The 8578-nt window shown below is 40.9% G+C and overlaps 1 protein-coding gene across 1 annotated transcript in view; it reads right to left on the reverse strand.

Annotated features, from left to right (window-relative positions):
- LOC103353982 (TSC22 domain family protein 1-like) overlaps window positions 1-8578 on the reverse strand; it is a 34061-nt gene that overhangs the window by 17972 nt on the left and 7511 nt on the right. The gene's annotated exons all lie outside the window — the stretch shown is intronic.

Below are 8578 nucleotides of genomic sequence, written 5' to 3' on the forward strand. Positions count from 1 at the left end.
AACTCAGATTTAAAAATTCCAAATCTGGCTTTCAAAACATTCTAACAAGAATAAAAACGATGGTGCTGCTAAAGATGAGGAATCGGCTTCAAGGCAGGATTTAATTCTCAGTCCAGGCTTGTTAAGAAAGGACGCTGGGGAAACATGAATCAGCTTTCGGAAAAACAAGAATCAGTCTGGCTAACTAACAACAACAGCTACTGTTTGGTCACAAAACGGTAGATTTCCTTTTACAGTGTAGGACTTTATAGCTTTGCTGCATCACTTTTTCCTCCCAGCAGGAAGGCCGGCGTGCCTGAAAAGGAGGCAGCGGTACGTCAACACTAACCCATGGTCAAATCTGGAAGCTCTTAAAACAAACTGAGCTCGACATGTATACAGAAATACTACTATTAGGACCATTACATGACACATACGCTCTGCAGGCAGTATGATGAATCTGATGTATACGGGCAGTTCACAGCTCGCCGGCCAGCAGGGGGCAGTACAGCACTATTTACAGAGCTGAAAGTGGTTCGCAAGCAGCAGACTATAGTTGGCTCGAAAGCTTCTGTGACAGCGCCAATAGCAGTCAAAGCAAATTTAATGCCATGTTAGGCTTAGAGGAAGAAAGTTTGAGACTGTGCATGACATGGTAATCTCTAGTCCAAAGAAATCTGGAGTAAACAGACGAGTATGATAAGCTGGAAATACATTTTTTGCTCGAGGGTGCGATGTACGACTAACAGTACTGAACATGACAGCCTCACACGCTAATTAAGATTTGTCAGGCAGTGTGAACATTAAACTGCATTTCAATTACCTGAATAAATTCCATTCATGAGAAACAATGAGTACAGTATACGGACATTTAGGCCCAGGACACAGACATGATGGAGAGCCAAGTGTCTCTGGGCTTTATTCGTGCTGACAAGAGAGGCAGCTGGCTAGACTACTGAGAGAAAAAGATCTTTTTTTTTTTTTTAAAAAGAGAAAACTTAACCCCCTCCCTTCAGCAGCCTTCCTCATTCAGCCACAGAGCATAGAGAAGGGGATTAGCTCACACAAAGCAGGAGTGAATGAATATCAAACCCTATGGGAAAAGACACTCAGTGGCTGGAACCCTCACGTCATCACAGCCGAGCAGAAAGGCCGAAACTGTCCAATAACCTGAGCGAACCAGACAATTTAACGACTGTTTAGCTTAGGTATTTATAGATGAGGCCGATTCCTGCACTGTTCACGGAGCCAGACTAGCTTCTTGCTCCTGCTTCCAGTCAAAGGGTTTTAAAAAGGATTATTAGAACATGTCTCTGCTGGTATCTGTCCTTCTGAACTCTTTGTAGTTTTTGCACTAAGTTAACTCAATGTTTTGACTAGATTTAGCCTTTTTTTAGCATGCCAGTGCTTCAGCTGAGACATTAATCAACTGGTAGACCTAAGCAGCACCTCCAGCTCGTTCTTTTCCCTTTCATAGGTGGTAGTTTAACAAATAATTGATTTCCAATAAAATTTGAAAAAAATGCAATTAGCAAATTGCACAGGATGCAATCCAGGGTGTACGATTGAGGCTATTAAATGATAAGACAACGCTGTAATTCAGTTTTACATGGACCTAGCAGATTGAAACTATCAGTGATTGTTTAAATCAATGCACACTACGAGGCTCAGGCGTGTACGCAGCGGTTAGACGATCCAATCTCATTACTTAACAGCCACACCTCGTACATTTTGCACATTCTGACCCAGGGTTTTAACTGCTGTGGTAATTGTTTTACAAAGTCGTGCTGTCATCCTTGTGCGACGGCCACACTCATTATGGTGTCTCGTGCTAATTCATCATGTTTAAAATCTATTACACATTCAGTATTAAAATGAACTTTTACAAGCTGTATTTCAAATCAAATTACAACATCTGTCAGATTTATTTATTTTTTTAAATTGCACATTTTAAATAGTTTCAGGCTAGCCAACAATCAAGCTTAAAATTCAGTGACCACGCGGTTACAAACAAGACTCTCTCCCATCAGTGACTACGTCTGTATCCTAGCATGACCTCGGCAGCCTGTATTCCTGTCGGAGTGAGAGAGTCGTCATATAACGAAACCACACAGGGAAATGGAACAAACAGTCTGAAACACACGGAGGACAAAATAGAGAAATCCTAACGCCGACAGCAAAGTCATCTGCTGCATTCTCTCTCTACTTGTGCGAGTGTAAAATTCCTGGAGCTGACTGGACAGTGTTCTGGCCACAGGAATGCTGGCCATGATTCAGCACATTGCCTGCATGTTTAGGGGGACGACAGTGGCAGCCCACTAAAAATAAAAATGCACGACTGAAGATGAAACCTCAATCAACACCGTTTCATAGTGCGATATATTACACATGCTCTACACGTATCGTAACGTTCAGTAGCCACAAATTAACCGATCCCCCATTATCCTTCTTTATCTGTTGGTCCAATAAGCTAGCTTCTCTCAGACAAGAGCTCTGGATGGTTTCTCGAGTAAGTACCTTTAATACGGCAGCTTCAGCATCTTCCCCTCAAACCCCACACATGCAGTACTACTCAGACCCAATGCTAACACTTGTTCCTCGAAGATCTTGGAACATTCAGTATTTATACCAAAGACAAACACTGTCAAACTTTACACTGTGTTTGTTTAAAAAAAAAAAAAAAAGAGTGGTTCAGCTACTAACTAACTGACACCGTGTCAAAGAAGTCTGCAAAGCTGTTAGCATGTCACAGCTCAACAACCAACATGTCCTATCATCTAAAACTGTAGGTTAAGTTGTCTGAGTTCAGTTGTTCTGCTCTGAGCCATGATGCATCAGAATTAGCATATTTCATTATGTTTGGTCTATAATAATCATATTATAATGGCTGGCACATCCAACAACAGCTTTAACTATGGACGGTATCAGGGTGAGTAAAGGCAGTTTTTAATGAAGCACAAACCCGTCGCACTGGTTTCACACATACTTTCCTAATCAATACAGCATTACTAATTAATAACTGACTGATTTTTGTTATAACCTGAGCACAGTGGTGCTGATGTCACTATTTCAAGTTCATAATACAGCCATAAAGATTGGCTATTTTGCTGTATGCCACGAGGATACAGGACTGCAGCCAATCCCCTCTTGACTGAGCACGTGCACTGGCAGGAGGTCATTAACGGTCACAGAAGACTTTGCTATGGCGGCCCTTGGCTAGCTAAACAGCCGCGATGCTTTCTGCTTGCCAACGTGGAACCATCGGCCTCCTCTGGTATTATTTATAATTAATTTAGGCTCATAAGGCTAGCAAACACGGGGCACTCAGTCAATTCAGTTAATCGAGAGATAACGTACAAACGCCGTACAGACTGACAGAAGAGTAGGTACGATTTCAGACGACTAAGATTTCCTTCAGCTGACTGCAGCCTGACTATACTCCCTCTGGGAGGTCTCATGAGCCAGGACACAGAGGATTCCTGTGTGTCAGTGTTATCCTGAACTAATTAGGAAGTAGAATCTGCACAATGGTCTCTCAAAAAAAACAAAAAAGATTTTGTCTTTTTCATGCGTTAACAAAGAGAGGCAAGTATGGAACCTCTTATGAACCCGGCAAGACAGACGAATGAAATAAAAGAGGAAGCTGGTTATATAGATAACACCAAAAACAGTTATCACAAAACTCACAAATAAAGGTTCTCTTTTAGGCAGCAAAGTAACTGCGTCTGTCTATAATGTACAGGTAGAAGAAGAAACACAACACCATCATAAAGGTTAGACTATCATAGCGATGTGTGTGTGTGTGTTTGTATGAGTTTGCTCAGGTTGGGAGGGCAATTTTCTCTCATAGATGAAAGGCACACTAAAAACACAATCCATTATCATCCATTACAGACCATTAGTTTTCCCACCGCACTCTTAAGTGAAACAATCCTGTTTATTGATGGAAAAATAAACCATCAGCAAGAAGGGGGCAGAGACAAACAAAATCAATGACGCATCTGCACAAAGCACACAAATACGCATACAAATAAGCAGCAGACAAAAGCACGGCGTGATTTATAGGGATGTGATGCAGAACGTAGTCGTATTAACCTGTATCACACCAACACCCAAAAATACACCTCTCCTCGTTCAGTCTCCTTCCACCATTCATGCTTTTAGCCACTTGGCATAAAAAGACAGTAAATATTCAGCAGTGCTTAGTGAGATCTCTCTCTCCCCCTCTCGCTCATTCACAGCATGTTGCTGCTCTGCTGTGTTCTGGTGCTCTCTGGCTGGGTCTCTGTGCTGGGGATGGGGGAGGTGTCAGCAGCATAACAATAACAATTCCTGTTTACTTTTAGTCAAACACTTTAGTGATGGGCTCTATTTAAAAGGCAGTGGCTGAACGCTACAACAAGATTGGAGCATTTGTTATGAAGGCATTTGCTGATATAAAACACTTGATAGCACGTAAACAATGTGAAGATGTGTTCGGATATGAGGAATACTTAAAGCATGACCTCATGTGTGTCCTCATGGCCTAAAAAAAGCAGACCTGCCCAGTTCAAGTGTGCCTCTGAAGTCCACAGTTTGTTTCCACATCAGTTTGACAAAATCATCAGGGCAGTGTTTAAAAAAAAAAAAAATTAATTGTAAGGCTTGTTAAAACAGATTGCTCAGGTCAGAGCTATACTTTAGACTAGTGGTTCTCAAACTGGGGGTCAGGACCCCCATGGGGGGTCACAAACACAAACTTGTGTTATCTTGGGGGTCGTGGCTCAAAAAGTTTAAGAACCGCTGCTTTGGACTCATCAGCCTTTAATGAATATCAGTTTGTTTGGGACTGATCAGGCCTCAACTTATTCAGTCCACAGCAATATTCAACTATCACATCTGATATTCAGCATTACTGTGACTATTGACATTGTGGTTTCTTTAAGTGCCAATAACACAAATGCTATCACTACTTTGGGTGTCTGTTGTCACCACTGTGGTCTCGAGCAGTGTCCGGTACACATCATCTGTTACGTGTCACAAGTCATAATCCATCAATACTGAAGCATACAGCATGTAAAACACAAATAAACACAAACTTTCAAATGAAGTTTTGTGCTGGAGTTTGTGTTACTGTAAGTTTGGATATCAAGGTTTTCATGTTCTTTTGCAAATCATTTACAAATATCAGTTTTCTTTAATACTAAAAGGCAGCATAAAAATCCAAGCTGAAGAAAACCTAATTGGTTGACCTTTAGTCTAAAAAGAAAGCGAAACCTGTAAAAAATGCTCTTAAAAATGTTTCAGATGTTCGACATTGTAATGTGATGCTATCAGACATCTTTTTTTGTCCCATCTTATCTTTAGATCTTGCAAAAATGCTGAGATAATGAAAATCAGGGTGATCTGATGGCCGAGTCATTAGGCCACATACCACATAGACGCAAATGCTCTGCTAAGAGTTCCAGGTTCGACTCTTAGCTGACCATAGTATTCGCTGCATGGCTCTAATCACTTTCCCACTTCTCTCTCCACTGTCTTTCAAATAAAAAAAAGGCACACAAATTCTCCCAAAAGAAATCTTAAAAAAATAAAATAAAGTTTCAGCAGCTTGTTATATGTGCTCAGACAAAGTCAACTGTCAAAGAGCAAGGCCATTTACTGTACAAGCATTCAAAAGTGAAGTTCAGGCATCAACTAAAGATGCGAGCCATCCTGGCAGAAATAGACCCAGTATTTAAAGATAGTGGAGAAAAGAGACGGGGTCACCTCAATCATCATTTCTGTCTTTAATCATTAGTAGGCAGTACAAACATGATTTGAAGTCTAGGAACAGCTTATATAACAGACATGAAAAGAGTTTTAAGCAAAGGCATGTAAGTGTTTAAATGTATTTTTCTAAGTAGGACACCTCTATTACAACCAACTGTTAACTAATCATTAATGTATGATGGATAAAGAGTGTTAGGATAAAGACAGTCCTGATCATGATGCCTCTGCGACTCCAGAGAAAAGGCCAAGACGGTTCAGAGTTCATAGACTTAAGAATTTCTTTTTATAAGACAAATGGTATAGAGCCGTTAGCTGTACCTTGACATGTTTCGGCGTCTTTCCTGTCGCCGTCTTCAGAAGCGTCACCTGACGTGTGTGACGCGTCTTCATCAGCTGTTGTTACCAGGTGTGGCCAATCTGACAGATCTAGTGGATGTGTCAGTTTGGCCACACCTGGCCTCTGCAGCAGCGTGTCCGAAACATGTCAAGGTACAGCTAACAACTCTATACCATTTGTCTTATAAAAAGAAATTCTTAAGTCTATTATATACTGGAGACAAAATGAACATCTTTGCTACATTAGGTTTAGAGTTCAGTGTAGGACAGTGGCGCCATTTGAGAAAATCTGGCCTGCAAAGACAAGATGTTTCAAATATCTTCTTTAGCTAAAACCCAACGGAGAACAGATTGGCCCGTTGGGACATCCCGTCCGTCACAGGCTTTGGTATAAACTCTCCAAGTCAGCACCAGTACAAAACTACCAACAGCGCAAACAATGATGAAGGAAATGGGAAAGTAGCACAATGGGAGGATTTGTCAGAAATGGAACAGTGAGTGACTCTGCTCAGTCTGGTTCCATCTGGTCCAGTCTGCTGCGTCCTCTCAGGTCTAAACCAGCTCCAGTAGACCTGACTAAGTTGAGTTGGGTCAGCTTGGGTCACTTCCGCTGTGTGTTGTGAATTTTGGGGATCTCGTTGATCTCCACACAATGAGCAACGGGCCCAGCACACACCGGCTCCCTGCACTGCCAGGGGCAAGATTACATTGAAAACAGCCAGCAGCAGAGATAGCCATCGTGCTGCCGGCCAGTCCACATTCCCCTGAGCTTTCACACATTGAAACACACGTAGACACACACTTGGGCTACGTTCTGACCAACAATAGCAAAAAACTCTTCATTCATTTCAATGGGACCAATGTGTTGGCACAACAGCAGCTTCTGCAAAAAGATGCAGGAGGTTTTTTTTGTGCCAAAAAAGTTGTGAATGTTCCAACCTTTCCCACAATGCAGTGCATCATCACTGGTACTGTGTTGGCTGGTCAAATAAAGGAAAACATACATTCATGAACGCCAAAGGAAGACACCTCCCAACAATACAGCACCATGGATTTTTTTTTTTTTTTTTTTTTTTAAACAGTGTTGTTTTCAGGGTAAAACAAAAAACACTTTTAATACTCACAACCAACTGTTAATATGTGAAACTACTAATCTGTCTGGCGTACACAATGCACGCGTTTGATGAAGAAATAAAGAATGAAAAACAGACAGTTCAATCCAAATCAACGGTCAGTATTTAATGGCGAGATACTCCACTTTTACACAAGACAAAATCTATCACAGAACAGTGCTGAAGTGGAACAATACTAAACTGCACCTCTTCATTCAGCAGTTACCTCATATTACATATATTAAGGCTACACAATTAACTGAATATTGATCACAATTTTGGCTTCCATAAATTAAATGAACATGACCAACTATGACATTGGCATTTAAACTGCAAGCTCTGCTCATAGAAAAGCGCTTCCTAAACTTGCAGTCAGTCATCAGGGGTTGAGACGTTTTGGTTTGACGTTTGGGGAGTTGTAATGCATTTATAGCCAGTACAAAAATGTTCTGGATGTTGAGGCTGCAGTGCAGAGTAGAAGGAAGCAGACAAATCAAAAATCATACGATGAACCGCTAACCCCTCAGAACACATCATCATCTGCTGTTTGGAAGTGTTCTGGATTTAAGGAAAAGGATGTTAAACAAGTACAAATCGAATGCAAAGAGTCCGCGAGACGTGTGTCCGTTATGCAAAGTGACACAACTTCTTCAGCCTCCTTAAAAAACAACAAAAAACTGCAGTAGGATAAATGCATGAAGGCCAAGAAGAATAACATCCCCAAAGTTCACTCACTGAATCCCTTTCCTTGTTTGGCATCAACTCGAATACAATAAGACATCACGTTATCACACAACATGTAACTAAAAGCAGTTCTGTTGATGTATTTTAGGTACAACATGTTAGTACATTTCTATTTACTTAGATTTTGCTTCTGGGAGACGCACTGTGAATAACATTCAGAGCTAGAAGTGCGGTTTAATTCAATGGACAACTGCAATGACAATATTTGTTCCTAAAATCTGTAAATAATTGCAATAAATAATTGTGATCTCCATATTGATAAAAGTAATCACGATTATCATTCTGGCCATAATCACGCAGCCCTAATGATCATCCTTACTTTAGAAGCAAGGTGACCAAAAACTAGAAAACAGAAACATCACAGCAAAACACAGGCTCTGAAATAACGTCACAGCCAGTTCTCACTACGACACGTTACCACACCCAGATAATGAACAAAACTAATAATAACAATACGATTGCAGTAATTTTGTCTTATATCCGGGTCGTACAGAACTAAGCTAGCTAGCTGATTTTGCTAATCTGCCTACATTACCTTTTTGTCACAAGACTGCCTTCAAGGTTGGGAACGAGAACTAAATGAAACAGGATATGCACACAAACGTGCACAGTCATCCTGCACAAAACCACATTCTCACATACAGCGGACGCTGAAA

The sequence above is a fragment of the Stegastes partitus genome, unplaced genomic scaffold, assembly GCF_000690725.1.
Source record: "Stegastes partitus isolate 25-593 unplaced genomic scaffold, Stegastes_partitus-1.0.2 Scaffold91, whole genome shotgun sequence".
NCBI classification, from domain to species: domain Eukaryota; kingdom Metazoa; phylum Chordata; class Actinopteri; family Pomacentridae; genus Stegastes; species Stegastes partitus.